The 18,191-nt window shown below is 44.4% G+C and overlaps 1 pseudogene; it reads right to left on the bottom strand.

Moving 5' to 3' along the window:
• Window positions 1-1,350: 1,350 nt before the first annotated feature.
• On the bottom strand, window positions 1,351-1,478 carry LOC118147069 (small nucleolar RNA SNORA48; annotated as a pseudogene).
• Between the last annotated feature and the right edge of the window lie 16,713 nt (window positions 1,479-18,191).

The raw sequence follows: 18,191 nt of genomic DNA, 5'->3' as shown, positions 1-18,191 counted from the left end.
ATATACATAACATAAAACTTATTTAACCATTTTAAGTGTACAATTTATCATTTAACCATTTTAAGTGTGCAATTTTGTGGCATTCACATTAAGTACACATGTATTTCATATTAACTAAATTCATATTGTTGCTCAGTCATTACTACTATCTGATGTGATTTGGATATTCATACTTTCCAAATCTCATGTGGAAATGTAATTTCCCTTGTTGGAGGTAGAGCCTAGTGGGAGATATTTGGGTCATGGAGATGGATCCTTCATGAATGACTTGTTACCCTCCACATAGTAATAAGTGAGTTCTCAAGTTCATGCAAGAGATAGTTGTTGAAAGGAGGCTGGCACCTCCTCTTCATCTCTCTGGCTCCCTTTCTTGCCATGTGACATGCCAGCTTCCCTTCCCTTCTGCCATGAGTAAAAGTTTTCTGAGGTCTCACCAAAAGCTGAGCAGATGCAGGTTCCATACTTGTACAGCCTACAGATCTGTGAGACAAATATACCTCTTTATAAATTACCCAGTCTCAGGTATTCCTTTACAGTAATGCAAAATGGACTAACATGGAATCCATCCCCAGAAATTTTTCATTCTTCCAAACCAAAATTCAGCACCTATTAAACAATTATTTCCAAATCTCCATCTTCCCATTCTGCTCTCTGTCTCTGTACATTTGGCTGTTTTAGGTACCTCATGTAAGCAGAATTATATAACATCTGTCCTTTTGTGCCTGACTTATTTCATTAAGGATACCATCTTCAAGATGCATTCATGCTATAGTATGTGTCAAAATGTGGCATGCACCACCACGCCCAGCCAGAATTCATTAAGACTCTTGAATATGTAGACTGATTTTTAAAAATCAAATTTGTGACGTTTCCAGTTTAATTCTTTAAATATTCTTTCTTCTCCTTTTGTCCCTCCTCTCCTTCTGATTTCTATTTTACCTCTGTTGGTACACTTTAATGATGTATTGTAGGTATCCACGACTGTTTATTTTTCTTCATTCTTTTTTTCTTTTATTCCTTAAACTAGGCAATCTCAATTGACCTGTCTTCAAGTTCACTGATTCTTTCTTTTACCTGCTCAAATCTACTTTGAATATGATGATAATTTTTCATATTTTGTTTATTTTGATTTTCAACTCCAGGACTTCTAGTTGGAGCTTTTTAAATAATATTCTTCTCTTTATTGATGTTGCCTAGTTGGTGAAACCTCATTCTCATACATATCTTTTCTTATTTTAACATAGTGTCTTTAGTTTTTTAGCCTATTTATAATACCCAATTTAAAGTCTTTGTCTAGTAAGTCTGTTGTCTATGCTTCCTCAGGGAAAGTTTGTATTGACTGTATTCCCACCATGTTTCCAAGCCATGAACCAGGCATGGGCACAGACTAAAGGCCAAGCTGAGAGAAACAAGGGGTTGCTTTGTCTCTGGCTGATATGAGATGAATGCCAGATGCCACTGTACCCAGGACAGGGGCATTGACTGCTTTTCTACCTGTGTATGAGCCGTACATTCCAGTTTTTTTTTCTGTTTCATTTTGTTGTTATTGAAAACTGGACATTTAAAATAATAGAATGTGGCAACTGTGGATATAAGATTCCTCACCCTTCCCCAGGTTTTGCTCTTGCAGATATTGCTGTTCGTTTGCCTAGTTACTTTCATTTTTATTTTTCTTAGATGGAGTCTCATTCTTTTTGCACAGGCTGGAGTGCAGTAGCACAATCTCAGCTCACTGCAACCTCCATCTCCTAGGTTGAAGCAATTCTCCTGCCTCAGCCTCCCAAGTAGCTACAATTACAGGCATACACTACCATGCACAGCTAACTTTTGTATTTTTAGTAGTGAAAAGGTTGCACCATGTTCCCTAACTCCTGACCTCGAATGATCCACCTGCCTTGACCTCCCAAAGTGCTGGGAATATGGGTGTGAGCCACTATGTCCAGCTGCCTAGTTACTTTCTAGACTAACTCTATAAACTTTTTATTTGTTTTTGGCCACTGAATTCTCTGCTAGGGTAGCTTAGTTTGCAGCTAATGACTGGACAGAGAATTCCTTGAATGATTATTCCCACAGCCTTTGCTGAGAGCTTCTGTGTGCATGGTGAGGCATGCCTTCAGTGATTTAGTGTTTACAGCTGTGGAGTTAACCTTCACTTCCTGCTTGTGCAGAATCTCAAGATAAGCAAGAAGTCAGAGTCTAGGGCTTCTACCTTTTCTGGAGAGGCACAAAACCCCACACATGCACATTGCTTTTCAAATTTCTAAGAATATATTTGAACTTCGGAAAGTCCACCACAGACCTCCCATTCTCCAGTTTTTACCTTAAGCTTTTTATTTTTTGTATCTCTAAAACTGTGGGCTTAGATATATTTTGTTTGTTTGTTTTTGAGATGGAGTTTTCGCTTTTCTTGCCCAGTCTGGAGTGCAATGGCACAATCTCAACTCACCACAACCTCCACCTACCAGGTTCAAGCAATTCTCCTACCTCAGCCTCCTGAGTAGCTGGGACTACAAGTGTGCACCACCATGCCAAGCTAATTTTTGCATTTTTAGCAGAGATGGGGTTTTACCACATTGACCGGGATGGTGTTGATCTCCTGACCTCTCATGATCCCCCTGCCTCGGCCTCCCAAAGTGCTGGGATTATAGGCATGAGCCAGATGTATTTTTAATTAAAGTTTATTTTTAATTGAAAAATAATTATGTATATTCATGAGGGTACATAGTGAGTTACATCTGTAATATGCAGTGATCAGATCAGGGTAATTATCCTTTTAAGATTTTTGTCAGTATCTTGTTAGTCCCAATTGCTAACATTGATACAGGAATCTCCAATATTAAACAATTGTTGCCTATTGTTTTCAGCAAATTACCTAGAAGTAGAACTGTTCATAGAGATGGAACTCTGAGTCAGGTGAAATAAAGACAAGCCTTGAAAAACTGAGTTTTTCTGTGACTTGCTAGACAGGTCAAATAGTGACAGTTCTCTAGGGATGGGGCTTTAGGGAAACTCCACCTCTCATCTGCCTTCTCTAGTGGCTGCTGGTTTTCAAGAGGGGCTTTAGGGCAAGTAAAGGTGCCACAAACCTGTTCTTCTGAGATTCTGCTCAGAAGATTTTTCTTGAATAAACCCTCCTGAGATTTTTGCAAACCTTTAATTAATTTCCAGAATTCTGACAAAATTGATTTTGGCAGTTCTTGATAGTGTTTTTATATCTTTCACAGGAGAATAGATATATAGAAGTCTTCACTGTTCTGGAAAATTGAATCTTGCAATGCAAGTAAAAGTCAAGCATGCAGAAAAGGCAATAAGAGTATCCCAGGAAGTGTGGCTACCAGAGTTGAAGTAGAAGCCTGAGAGAGGGTGGCTCATGAAGGGTGGGTTGGTGTGGCTGAGACAGAGGCTTCCCTTGGGAATGCACACAGAAGATAAAGATGGGGATTTAAGCAGTGACCAAACCCAAGGGGCCTTTATTCAAGGTTATTTTTCTCTGGCTTTTATCATTTAGGATTTTAGATCGTAATAGGGAAAAGCTGTAATTCCAATAATTCCAGGATAGTTCTTTCATTTGTCACCTATTTTCTTCCAGTTGCATCACACCACCTAGCTCCTGGGCTCTATAGATCACAGTCTGCCACCTGTCCTCTCTTCTCTTCCCCAGGAATGAGAAAACGCTATGCAGAACTGGGCCGACAGCCTCATACTGACTGCTGGGAGGAATCTGGTGCTTAGCCCTTGCCTCAGAATGCGCTTTCCTCCTGAAAGCCCATAGAACCAGAGTGTGCTTTCTCAGGGTGAATGTCAGATGATATGTTGAGTAAATTGGCAGAAACCATAAGATTACAAGCAGAAAGAATAGGGGATCATCAGACTGTGCTTGCAGAGCTGGAAGAAGCTATCTTCTACATTATAGCTTTTCACTTCCTATTTTCCCCTGTGCTAACCCCGAAAACCTTAATTTCATAGTACGCCCAATGCACAATCTGTCCTTCACCCTTACAGATTTATGGCAAGCTGCATTTCACCTAAGAAATGTAAGCTGTGAAGAGACTACTGTGTGGGGATCCGATCTGGTCCAAATCCTTCTGATCCACCACAAGTTGCTCCTAACCTTCCTCTCTGTTATCTCGTTCCCTCTTCTGTCAGATAACAATGATAATCCCCACCCCTTGCTGACCTAATACAGACTTTAGGAAAGTGACTTGAAATCAGAAAACTGTAAGCTCCTTGACAAAAAGTTCTCTCTTAAAAACAGGCTTTCTCCTTAGAAGGATGATTTCCAGCTTAACACGGATTTACAAATACCATGAGTTCCAGTTCTGAACTGTGTAGCTCTGCCCCTGAACATTCAAAGGAGAAGCAATGCTTGTTATTGTGGGGATTTCAGTCCAGATGAGAGAGTGCTAACTGCAGCCAGAGAGAAGATGGGGTGGCATATGGGGAGGAGACCACAGCCCTGCTCCCAACTGCACCCCTAGCTCATCCCAAACAGACCAGGCATTGTGTTCCAAACCAGATTCTGCCCATCAGAACCACGTGGGAGAAGCGAGCTCTGCTTTTCTTTTTATCAATTTAAGCATAAGCAGTTTTACAAATAAAGTTCTTACTTAAACTTAACTTAGCTACCAACCAAGTAAGCTTTCTGGGAGAAATGCCCATGAACCTTGCCGCTGCAAGCTTCTCGTGCCGCTCTGTTGGGTGAGTGAGCAGGTCTGAGTTTTATGTTGTGCCTGGGCAGTGATGTGGAGGAGCTTTGAGGGGAGCGGGCTCCATGCCAGGGAGCTCACTCAGGATGCTGCTGGATCCACCGGCTTGGAGCGTAGGGACAGAAGGTAAGGAACAAACTTTAAAATCTTTAGGAAATTCACTCAACCAATTTCATGACTTCTAGGGTGGGACAGAGTGGGAGAGGAAGGAGCTGGGATAGGCCCTGGGCTCTGCTTTGAGTCACTGGATGTTGGTTTCATCCACCAAAGCAGTGAATGAGCCCAGGGAGGAAGACGACCTAGCTTTAGGATGTGATAAAGTCAGGTGTTCCTGGGATGGTCAGGTGACTGGGTTCCATAAGCAGATAGACATAGAAAGGGTCAAAGGCTGTTTGTGTTGTTTTGTCTTGTGTTTTAGAATAATCATCATTGTAACACCAATCCTTGTTAATTCAGGTCATCTTCACAACAAGGCACAGATTGTATTATCCTTCTGATAGGCTGTGGGAAAACCTCTGGCAGAGAGGAAGACATTAGCGATGGGTGTGCCAGCTGATCACATGGAACAAAGTCCACGAGGAGTGGGAGGTGGAAGCTCAGACAGAGGGTGTGGCGAGGAGAAGACGTCAGTGAGTTCACATGCAGGGCCTTGCCTGGTGCTTGGATGTTCTTGTCAAAAGAGGAAGAGTGAGGTGGATGGGCTTGGGCAGGGGGCTTGAGGGTGGTAGTGAGGTGTGGGACAGCCTCTGAGGGCAGGGAATAAGGGGCCAGGCAGGAGCCCATGCATGTGCCATGGCTCTTCCAGGCAGCAGACTGGGAGGGAGGAGAGCAGAGATGGCTGGCTGTCTAGCCCAGATCTGCCCTCTGTCTTTCCTTCTGTTTGTGGGGGCAAAGTTACCAGCCAAAACTTCCCCGTGTCTCAGCCTCCCTTGCATCCAGGGACAGCCTGGGTTAGAGTTCTGACCAATGAGGTGGAACAGAAGTCCTTAGCTGGTCTTTCCAGAACAGATTTTTTTTTTAATTGTTGTGTATTTTGTTTGTGGGCCTGCTCAGCTGGCACATGCCCTTTGCCCTTTCCCCTTCCTTCCCCTTTCCTACTTGGAATGCAGATGCAGTGCTGGAGGTGAAGCAGCCATGTGATGACCATGAGGCAAAAAGCATGAAGACAAAACCCACATGCTAACAAAGACTGAGGGAAGAGAAAGAGCCTGGGCGTTTGATGAATACTTATTAGTCCGTAGATTTCTTTTGTGGGGGAATAAAATAAAACCTCCATTTGATGAAGCCACTGATGTCAGCTTTTATTACACATAGCTAAGTGCAGGGTCAACTGATATGGAAGGGAAAGCAGATTGTGGGGTTGCTCTAGGACTGGGGCTCTGCAAGGGCAAAAGTGGGTGGAGTGTCTTGGTGAAACAGAGGATTTAGAATCAACTGTGGGGTCTAGACGGATTAGGGAAGAAGAGTCTACAGAGAGTTAGAAAGCTGGAGGCCTGGGGCTAACTGCACACAGGAGTCTAAGCTCACTGTGGGAAGATCTGGGTGCTACGAGGGCGTAGGAACTTGGAACTGGGTGTTGATGCTGGTGTGGGTTATGACAGGTGTGACAAGGCCCAGGATGGATGCAGGAGACACACAGATCACTGTGAAGCTGTGGAAGCCAGAACTTACTCCAAGCCAGGCTCACAATGAGCAACCTTTTGGGGGATGCCTGAGACAGCTCAGTCAAGGTCAAAGCCAACAGCCCCTCCTTTCAAACCATGGCAGGCTTGTTGTAACTTCCTCAGTCCCACTGGGTATCCTTTGGCTCTGTTTTTAGCCTGGCTTACCCTCATCTTTTCCTCCTGTCAAAGAATTCCCACAGCAAGGGCATTAGTGGATATTTTTCAGAAACCAGCAAGGCTCTGTCAATAACATTTCCTCGAGGACTGTAAATTTAAGCCAGCCTCCAAAACTCAGTAACATGGTAGTAAATCATTATATCCTATTTTCCAAAGAAAATGTCACTTCTAGGATGGATATCCACTTTTGGTTCTTCATAAAATGACCAATGGCCCCATAATAAGACACCCACTGTAGAAACCAAAGCATATCTGGATGAATAACAGAGGGAGGTATTGGTGCAGTGTGTGCACTAAGTGCCAGGCTGGGCCTGCCCCTGCCCACAGCCCCTAATCAGTGAGTTGGCCCCTGAGAGCACCTAGGCCCTGTGCTGGTTTGATTGAAGTGCTCCTTCCCTCCTGTCCTCTGCACCATTAGTCCCCTCGTTTCTAACTTGTAACCAAAACAGTAATGTCCTCACAGCAGCTCCCTGTGTTCCGGGCTGTAAGGTCTCTACGGCAGTCCTAAGAATCTTCCAAATTCTCTCTTTAGACCCATTAGCTGGAGAGTGATGAAGTTCTAAGCCATAAGACTGGGTGATTTGTTACCCGAGAAACATTTCATTTTAATTCTTTAAGAAATTGCTCAGAGTGATTCTTGGGGAAAAAGAAAAAACCCTCATAGCTGAATCTTTTCATAGTCAAAACCACTTGCTGTTAAAATCATTGACTACTTTTTTTCTGGAATGCTTGACTGATTACACTCGCCCTTCTCTAGAAATATTGACGGTTCCTCAGGCTGTGTTGGTTCCCCAAGCACACATAACACATAATCCTTGGCAAAATCACTAAAGGAATCATTTATATGGGCTAGAAGACTGCAGCTCTGCCTGGAGAATTGCATTATTTCTTATCTCAACTATCCTGCTGTCACCCTCCAAGCCAGCCTGCTGCACGGCTCCCTGGAGACCCCTACCGCAGGGCCAGAAGCTGCTGGCTGCAGCTGCCTCCTGGCAAGGGCTGTGTATTTGGCATGAGACAGGGGAGTAAAGGGCCTGGTCACTCCTTTCCCTCCAGAAGGTGGTTCCATGCTGTCCCAGGGGACACTGCAGGCCACATTGGCTTCAATATGACACTGAGTAACAGACATATGGTTCAGAGTGCCGGTTCAGGACCTGGACAGGCCTGTTGCCAAGTTAGCCAGCATCTACCTAAGCCTCACTCCGTCATCTAGAATATTGTTCCCTGTGTCATTTGATTCTTTAGGGGATTGTTATGGACTGAAGGTTTGTGTCTCTCCCAGACTCACATGTGGAAATCCTAATCCCTCGTGTGATAGTATTAGCAAATGGAGCCTTTAGGAAGTAAAGGGCATGAGGCTGGAGCCCTCATGAATGGGATTAGTGCCCTTATCAAAAGGCTGCAGAGAGCTCTCTGGCACCCTTTCCCTCAGGTGCAGACACAATGAAAAGACAGCAGTTTGCAACCCAAAAGAAGACCTGACCATGGGGGCACCTGAGCTTGGACTTCCAGCCTCCAGAACTGTGGGAAATACATTTCTGTTCTTTCTAAGCCACCCTGTCCATGGCGTTTTGTTAAAGCAGCCCGAACTGACTAAGACACGGATGAAATCAGATCAAACAGTTAAAGAGCTACACAGTGCCCGGTGTACTGTAAGCTATCCACAAAGGGTCACTGACATGCTTGCACTTGATGGGAATGCTCTGGGAGGCTAAGGCAATTTTGATCCCGAACAAAACTGGAAAATGGCATTACTCCTAAAATGCACACAAACATCTGCGTACTTGAAAATCAGTGGTTCTCAACCATTATGTATCTGGAGCAGGGAAGGGAAAGAGTGCAGGGAATGTCTATTAGATTTATAATGCAAACCCAAAGTAAACATCAATGAAAACTTCTTGGCTCCTGGTTGAGTGTTCAGGTGACATAGTGGTTCCCAGGAAGGGCCCAAACCCTTGTGGGATGCCAGACACTTCCTAAAGGTGGGCAGTGCTGAGAGATTCCTATAGTAATTAAAGGAAGGATGGGTTTGAAGTTTGACAAACACTAATTAATACACATGTTGAAATATTTTATAGTGCATTGCTCTATATTTTTATTGTTTTCAGCAAATATTCATGAAATGTCCAATCAACCTTCTGAATGCCCTTAAGTATAGGGAAGATATACCCCAAGCTTCCTGTATTCCCTAATGCCCTGGACAATAGGAAGCACCAGGCAGAATCCTCTACTCAACAAATAGTGTTTATTTAGAAAAGACCCAACAAATATTTATTGAGCACCTACTACATGCTAGTCATTGTTTCCGTGGGTGGGATATAGTGTCTCCTATTCAGTGGTGAACAGGAGAAAGTGTCTGCCCTTACAGAGTTTACATCTAGTCAGGGAGATACACACTCAATAAACAAGAAATACTATAATTTGAGATGATGATAGGTGCTGTGCTAGTCAGGGTTCTGCAGAGAGACAGAAGCAGTAGTATGGATGGATAGGTAGGTAGACAGACAGAGAGACAGATTTATAGGTAGATAAGGGAGGATTTATTAGGAAAATTGGTTCACATGACTATGGAGGCTGGGAAATCCAATGACAGGTCATCGTCTGCAAGTTGGAGACCCTGGGCTGCCATTACTGTGGCTCAGTCCAACTCCTAAAGCTCAGAATCAGGGATGCCAATTATGTAACTCTCAGTGTGAGGCTGAAAGCCTGTGAACCTGGGGGCCACTGATGTAAGTGCTGGAATCCCAAAGCCAGAGAGCCTGGAGTTCTGGTGTCCAAGATTCGGAAGTGGGGCATGTCTCAGCTCCAGAAGAGAGAAAGAGAATATGATTTTCTCTCCTTTTTTTCCAGGTCTCCAGAAGACTGGATGGTGCTGCTTATGCTGAGGCAGATCTTCCTCGCTCAGCTCACTGACCGGTCTCTTCTGGAAATGCCCTCATGGATGCACCCGAGGTACTGCTTTAACAGTTCTCTAGGTATTTCTTAATCCAGTCCAGTTGACACCTAAAATCAACCATCATAGGCACTAAGAAAGATATAAAAAGAAGTCCAAGGGCAATTTGTATCAGGGGCAGGGGCTACTGTTTTAAATGAGACAAAGATGACCTAACTGAAAAAGGAATTCTGAATCATGATAATAAGTGGATCATGGGAAGACAGAGAGAAAAGCACCAAACACTTCGGATGCGTTCAGTTATGAGCAAAAATCTACACTGAAGAAAAATAATGCCTTTAACAATAAGGAAATTTATCATCTGACATAACAGGAAGTTCAGAAATATGGCCACCATCAGGGCTGGTTGATTCAGCAGCTCAGCAATATAATGTGTTCTGTCTTTCTGCTTGGTCATTTTCAGCATGGATACCCACTGTTGGTATCCAGCAGGATAGGGCAGCCCTACGAGACCTTCCCACCCCTTAGCAGTGAGGAAGTTCTTCCTAGATGTTCCCCTGCTAATTCTCCCTTCTCTCCAGCCCAGTTTGGTTCAGGCTTTTCCACTTCTGAGCCAATGATTGACCAGGGAAATGGAATGACAAGTGACCCTTGAAACCTCGGGGGCTAGGGTGTCAATCCCCTGCCTAGTCAAAAATTCAAGTATACCTTTTCACTACCCCAAAACTTAACTACTAAGTCTACTGTTCACAGGAAGCCTAGTCTGTTGACATATGTTTGTATTCTATATGTATTATATACTGTATTATTATAATAAAATAAGCTAGAGAAAAAGTGTTATTAGGAAAATCATAAGGAAGAGAAAATATATTTATTATTCATCAAGTGGAAGTGGATCATTATAAAAGTCTTTGTTCTCATTGTTTTCATGTTAAGTAGGCTGAGGAGGAGCAAGAGGAGGGGTTGGTCTTTGCTGTACAGGGGTGGCAGAGGTGGAGGGCATAGAAGAGATGGAAGGGGTGGCAGAAGAGGCAGGCACACTCGGCATAACTTTATGGAAATAACATTGTGATTTCTGTCTTTTTTGCTTTATTTCTCTAGAAATGTTTTAGTATGATATCAACCCTTGTTCCACTGTTTGCTTCAGTTTCAGTGCCCATATCATAGAAGGGTCTGTGTCATAAAAGAAGTCAAAAGGAGTCTTGAATAAGCAGAACCCTTCTGCCAGACTGTCTGTCAATTTTTTTCTGACACCTTTTCTCCTAAGTTTTCTTCCTCATAGTTTAGTGCTGGTTTGGAAGCACTCACCTCCATCAAGTTGTCTTGTGTTCATTCCTCTGGTGTTGTGTCTATTAGCACTTGAATTTCTCCAGAATCTGCATTTTGAAGCCCTTTATCCCCTTTATTAGCTATACCCGCAATCTCTTTCATGATTTCCTTGACTGACTTTGTCAAAAATCCTATGAAACCATGCACAACATCTGGAAACAGTTTTCTCCAGCAGGAATTAATTGTTTTGGAGCTGATGGCTCTCCTGCTTTTTCTATAACAATAACACCTTCACTAATGTAATCCTTCCAGGCTTTAAAGATGTTCTCTCTGTTGGGGTTTTCCTCCATAGCGTTGACATCCTTTCCATAAAGTGCCATGTATAATAAATTTTAAAGATCCTCATGGCTTCCTGATTTAGAGGCATGAGATGTTGTGTTTGGAGGCAAGTGGACCACTTCGATGCCTTCAATGTTGAACTCATGCGGTTCTGGGTGGTCAGGGGCATTGTCCAATATAAAAAAAAAAAAAAAAAAAAAAACTTCAAAAGACAATCCCTGACTAGCAAAATACTTTCTGACTTCAGGGACTAAGTATTCATGAAACCAATCCAGATTCTTGTTGTCCAGTCCTTCTTTTTGTACAACTGAAGACTGGCAGGTAGTGCTTTTCATTTCCCTTCAAGGCTCTTGGGTTAGCTACTTTATAGCTAAGGGCAGTCCTGATCATAAGCCCAACTGCAAAGAACGATAGAGTTAGCCTATCCTTTCCTGCCTGAATACTGGTGCTGGATTCTTCCTTACTGATAAATGTCCTTTGTGGCATTTTTCTCCCCAGAATAGGGCACTTTTGTCTGCATTAAAAACCTGCTCAAGCATATATCTTTTCTCCTCAATGATAATCGCATCCAGGAACTCATCTGCTGCTTCTTGGTCAGCAAAAACGGCTTCTCCTGTTATCCTGACATTTTTAAAAAGCCAAATCTCTTTCTAAAATTATCAAACCATCCTTTGCTGCCATTCAATCCTCCAACTTTATCCTTCACCTTCCTTTTTCTTTAAGTTATCATATAATGACGTCTCTTTTTCTCAAATCGTACTGGCATCTATGGGAATGCCATTCTTACAGCAATCCTGTACCCATATAAAACCCACATTTTCAACACAAGATAAAAGGGTATTTCAAGAAAATTACAAAGTTTTCATGCCTGCTGGCAGAGCTGCAACAGTAGCTTCAGGAATTTCCTTTTCTTTTTTTTAACAATGGTCTTTATTCTGGATTCATTTGTCTTAAAACGGCAGGCAACTGCAGCTGCAGACCTCAATGTATGGTGCATTATCAAGCAATTCAATTTTTTCTGATAATGTCATGACTTTTCTCTGCTTCATGGGGGCAGTTCCAGCGTCAGTACTGGCATTTTATGTGGGTCCCATAGTGTTACACGAGGTTCCTGGTATTGCACTAAACATGATGAAAAATACAGAAGAGCTGCGAGAGGTCACTTTTTACTACAATAAGCAACTTACTGGACAGATGAACTGCTCACGGAGATGGTTACTGTCACACACAGCATTTTAAGTGGGTACACACAGCACTTGAGCTCGCCGAACAGCAACAAGACATGGCTACTGATTTATCACAGCCGTATAATGCGTACTACAGTTAGTTTTATGCAGTTCTGGTTGAATACTGCATCTTTACATTTGTGTACATTTCTCTTGACTGTGAGTGATTCCATATATAGTCTGTGTCTGTGTGTGTAAGTTTTGATAAATTTTAACTTTTATAATGGATGTGTATATTTTATGATAGTAAATTATAAACTAATATCTACATATATTATATGCATTCATGACATACACAAACTTTCCTTTTTTTCATTATTTTTAGGCTATGCAGTTTATCTATCTGTGAGTTTTTTCAAATTGCCACAAGTCTCCAAATTTTTTTCAATATCTTTATTTTTTTAAATCGAGTATAAGTAAATAGACCCATGTCATTCCAAGCCATGTTGTTCAAGGGTCAACTGTACTTGGAATGGCCTGGGATAATTGCCTGCACCATGAATGTAAGACAATCCACATGATCTCTGCTCTAGGCAAGCACAGGCTTGGCAAGTTCAAGTTCAATAAAGGCTCCTGTGGCCAGAATAAAATGAGCACGGGGCAAGAGAGGTGAATTTAGCATAGCAGCTTGAGTGTCTTGATAAGGAATAGGGGAAGCCATACCAGAGAATGATTTAATCTGATTTGCATTTTAAAAAGAGGACACTCAACACTTCCCAGATTGGGATAGAACCAGAGCAGCCTGGGGTAGGAAGTGGGGACAGGATCAGAGGTCACATGGTCCTTCTCTATTAGGTGTTGTAAAAGATGTAACATTCACCTTAGCCAGCCCAGTGGCTCACACCTGTAATCCCAGCACTTTGGGAGGCCGAGGCAGGAAGATCCTTTAAGCTCAGGAGTTCAAAACCAGCCAGGGCAACATAGTGAGACCTCATCTCTGCAAAAGTAAAATAAAAAATTAACCAGGCATGAAAAGTGTACACCTGTAGTTTCAGCTACTTGAGAGGCTGTGCGGGAGGAAGACTTGATCCAAGGCAGTTGAGGCTGGAGTGAGCTGGGATCAAGCCACTGCACTCCAGCCTGGGTGACAGAGTGAGACCCTATCTTCAGAAAGAAACACACACCTCAAATAGGAGAGAACCTCCCAGCTTCTCCAAGGAGGGTGGAACTATTGAGGTAAAGGATGACAGCATCATTCCTAAATTATGCAACCTTTAGCCATAAGCCATAAACCTCCAGTTTAATGCAAAAGTAGCATAGTTATCATTCTTCTTGGTGGACAAACAGCCATGATGTTTTTCTAGAAAAAGACAACAGTTAAACCAAAGAATGTTGGGATGTGATGAGAAGTCTCAGGAGTTCGAGACCAGCCTGGCCAACATGGTGAAACCATGTCTCTACTAAAAATACAAAAATTAGCTGGGTGTGTTGGCACATGCCTGTAATCTCAGCTACTTAGGAGGCTGAAGCAGGAGAATGGATTGAACCTGGGAGATGGAGGTTGTGGTGAGCTGAAATGGTGCCACTGCACTCCAGCCTGGGTAATAGCTCAAGACTCTGTCAAAAAAAAGAGAAAGGAAGAGAGAGAGAGAAAGAGAGAAAGAGAAAGAGAGAGAGAGAGAGAGAGAGAAAGAACAAGAAAGCCCCAAGGAGTTTAGTGCCCATGGTGAAAAAAGGAGAGAAGAAAGTTAGCGGGGCTGGTTTCAGGCACTATATCCATGGGCAAAATGTAACATGAAAGCTCTTGTGTATTGAGCCTGCAGAGGAAGGTTTCCCTTGTATCCTTGAAGCCATACAAATGTTCGACATGGATTTATTAGCCAAGTAACTTCCCCTTAAACCTAATAGTAATAGCTAGGGTAAAGGAAACATCTACTAGCACTGTCCTGGGAACTTTGCATGTATTATCTAACTCCTTATCATAATCCTGAGGTAGGATTATCCCCATTTCACAGAGAAGAAAGCTGAGGCTCCTAAAGGTTAGCTTTGGCCCAAAGTCACACAACAGAGGAGGATTCAAATAGTTGGCTCTAGCCTTTAACCCCTGACCCCACAGGGCCCAGGGCTACTAGGTGATGGGTGAGCAGCCTACTGAACTGGCTGCATATTGGGACATTCTATTCTGGTGGCATTAGGACATCCCTCTGATCCTGCGGACTATTGGGAGAGACTCCCATTTGTTCCCTGGAGCATTCCCCATCAGTGTGGTGTCGGCTATTTTCCCTTTGCTCTCAGAATGCCCTCTCCATCTTCCCCATCCTGCTCTGAGCTCTGGAGGCCACCAGTGTGGGCCATCTCAACCTCTCAACCAGCTGCTTTTCCCTCTGGGGCCAGCTGGGTTGGACCAATGCATGGCAGCGGCAAGAGATCAGAGAGTGGCAGGACAGCCAGGCCAGGGGGATTTCTTCTTTCCTTCTGCCAAAGCCCCAGCTCCTGTGGGCCAGCCCTCTCCCACAGCCAGCAGTCCCTTCCGTGCCCCCAGAGGCCTGAGGATGGCCCCCTGCTCTGCTATGACTTAGCTCTGCGTGCTCCAGCTCCTCTTCCTGGCTTTCCTACATCGGGCCCCTGACACTGTAAGAGGTCCTGTTATAAAAGGCCCCTCAGTCACCCATTAAGGTGTGTCTCTTTCCTGGCAAAAATCTCAACAAATACCTTTACTCTGGGATGTCCTCAGGGGGATGCTCCCTACTCCCAGTGGACCCCTTCCCTGCCCCAGCAACACAGTGCAGTCTGGTGAGGAGGGGCTGGGTTTGAGCATATGTGTGCAAGTGTGTGTGTAAGCATGTACACAAGTGTATACAGGTGTGTGCATGTGTATAAGCATGCACAAGTGTATGTGTGAACAAGCATGTGTGAGTGTGTAAGGCATGTGAGTGCCTGTGTGAGTGCATGTAAGCAGTGTTAGTGGGAGAGTGAGTGTGTGTGTGAGCACGTACAAGTGTCCACAGACTCCCACAGCAGTCCACGGGCCCAGGTGCAGCTTCATTAGCTGGCCGATACCACATCCAGGTAATACCCTCTGGCCGCTCTCCAGGTACAAACCCTGACTCCCAGGAGCTCCCCAGCAGCAGCATCCCTAGGTCTGCCCCTGCCCCTGCCCCTGCCCCTGCCCCTGTCCCTTGAATAAGCTACCAGTCCTGGAATGACTCCTTTGCACTGGGTAACATGCCTGGGTGCTTTCTGTACATTCCATTCTAGCCCGACTGTGATGCAGTGAGGTGACATGCCAACTCAAGTCTCTGCTGACTCACCACACCTCCCCCATCCCTCCATGGGAGAATTTGGGCCCATTAAATTATGTCACAGCCCTGTCCAGTGCCTGATTCAGGGAATGGGCTTGGGGCCCCAGCCAGCCGAATCAGAGCCTTCTGGCTGGCCCAGGAAGGAACATGTCCCTTCTGCCTCCCAGATCCACAGTTGCTGGAATGTGGAGCTCTTTGTGGCCTTGGCCCCAGGGATGTGCATGACACAGACAGAGGGAATGAGGTAACATGAAGCGGAGGAAGACAGGACAGATTCAAACCTGGGCGCGTGTGTTGTGAGCTCCACCCCTGCCCTTGTAGTACGAGAACAAATGCCCTGCTTCTGGTTAAGTGATTTTGAGTGGATTCTCTGTCCCTTGTAACAAAAAGGGGCCTGAGTACCAGAAAGATATTATTATTTTCCTCATCTGACCGATGAAGACACTTAGGTTCAGAGAGGCTAAATGACATGCGCAAGGTCCCATGTGGATACAGGTCAGAGCTGGACTGGAACCAGGTCTTTGTTCATTGTCCCTGCTTTCAACACTATAGCCCTAAGGTCTGACTCTCTGGGGACAACTTGCCACGCTTCCTCTGTCCCATCAAATCCCAACTGTTCTGCAGGAAAATGACACCACCCTGGAAAAATGGTGAATAAAAGGAGCAGAGGTTCACAGAGATGGTAGGTGTGGATGATTGTGGAAAAGAATAACCTATCAAGACCCAGGATCTCAGATGACATGGATGACTTGACTTTAAAAGTTCCTTCAAAGCCTTTGTCTAAGCAGGGCTGCACTGGAGATTCTACGTCTCTGCAGATGCAGGCTTGAGAAAGGTGGGCCCAGGTCTTGGCCTTTTAGGAGCACACAAGGCACTGTCACCCAAGGTCCCCGAAGGCAGGGCTCAGCTGTTTGCAATGCTCACGCATCTGTCACACCCTAGAAGCACAAAGCAAAGTCATACAACAGAAAGAAGCTGAGTTTCAGATCTGCAAGCCCATGAAAAGGAAACAAAAAGATTTAGGTTTTTATTTTCTCAAAAATAAAAAAAGTCACCCCTGTTGTTTAAACTGCATGCAAAGGTGTTTCCAGATCCACCAGCAGCTGTAAAAATCCACGTTGATCCACTCCAGCAACACTGAGGGAGGGTAAAACCTCTTGAGAGAAGGACTGATTCGCTTGCTCTCTAAATGGGCTGTTTGCTCTGTCATTCAACATCCACAAATGTTTCTACCACTGAACATTGCTACGGTCAAACTGGAGAAAACATATTAAGATATGATCAGATTTTGTTTTGTATTCAAAACGCCTTACAGGAGCCACATGGCCTGCTGCCCCATGGCTGCAGCCTTCTAGGGAAAGGCAATGGGCACAGATTTGTGGCTTTACTTTGCATGCTTGTTGCGTGGAGGGGAATTTGCTGGGGTTTATGTTGTCCTGACTTCCTGGTGATGTGCAGACATCCAGGAGAATCTGCACAAAGACTGTTTAACAAACAGGTAGAAAAGGGCTCTTGGTCTCTGTTGTTTCTCACCACTCCTCTCCCAGCATTCTCTATTTCCCCATCACCACTGTGACCCAGGAACCTGTAGCTTCCCTATCTCTTTCCTTTGGATTTCCTCAACAGACTCTGCTTGACTTCATCAATCCCAGATAAGGAGCGTTAATGTGGCAGGTCTTGGGAGCTGGGGTAGAAGGGTGCTCTCTGTTAGTGTCCAAGTTACTTACCCTTTTTGTGCCTTGGTTCCTCCACCTATAAAGTAATGAAAATGAAAACGCCCAATTCCCAAGGCTGCTGTGAGATCCGTTGAGATCATCAAGACAGAACAATTCGCACGGTGCTCTGGGCTTGGCGAACGCTCAGTGGAGGTAAATGATAAGATTAGCATTTTCATTATTGTCCATGTTTGCTTCAAAAACTTACCCTTATTACCTATCTTCGGTTTAGTATTCTAAGCTCCATCACTGTCTCTAGGTCTCCCTAAACTAATTTTTCACTTCTGCCCTGAAAGCTGATTCGCATCCAGGAGAACTATCCACGTCCAGCTGCCTTCATCCAACATTGGTAGAAACCTATTAGGTCCCAGAGGCTGAGCTGGGTGAGGGGAAATAAAATGAGGGGCACCCTTCTTATGTCCGTGGGAGATAATGAAGCTCTCCTGCACTCCCTCGCTTCACCACAAGTCGCCGGTGGTCTCTATTCCTCATTTTTTTTTTTTTTTTTTTTTTTTGTGATGGAGTCTTGCTCTGTCGCCCAGGCTGGAGCACAGCAGCGCGATCTCGCCTCACTGCAGCTTCCGCCTCCCAGACTCAAGCGAATCTCCTGTCTCAGCCTGCCGAGTAGCTGGGATTACAGGCGCCTCCATCACCACACTCAGCTAATTTTTGTATTTTTAGTAGAGAAGGGGTTTTCGCCGTGTTGGCCAGAAACTCCTGGTCTGAAACTCCTGACCTCAGGTGATCCCCCTGCCTCGGCCTCCCAAAGTGCTGGGCTTACAGGCGCGAGCCTCTGATCCTGGCCCATTCCTCATTTTTTTTAACTGATACAATAGTATAGGGCTGCCGTTACCCACTGTGGAGAGAGGTGGGCTGTTGATGACAGCATTGGTGATGGTGGAAAGGTAAGTGCATCGATAGAAGAATTACAGGAATGTAGTTTAGTGGACAGTTGATTCC

This window comes from Callithrix jacchus, chromosome 13 (assembly GCF_049354715.1).
Source record: "Callithrix jacchus isolate 240 chromosome 13, calJac240_pri, whole genome shotgun sequence".
Classification (NCBI taxonomy): Eukaryota; Metazoa; Chordata; class Mammalia; order Primates; family Cebidae; genus Callithrix; species Callithrix jacchus.
The sequence above is the reverse complement of the archived record's forward strand: the minus strand, read 5'-3'. Positions and strand labels throughout refer to the sequence as shown.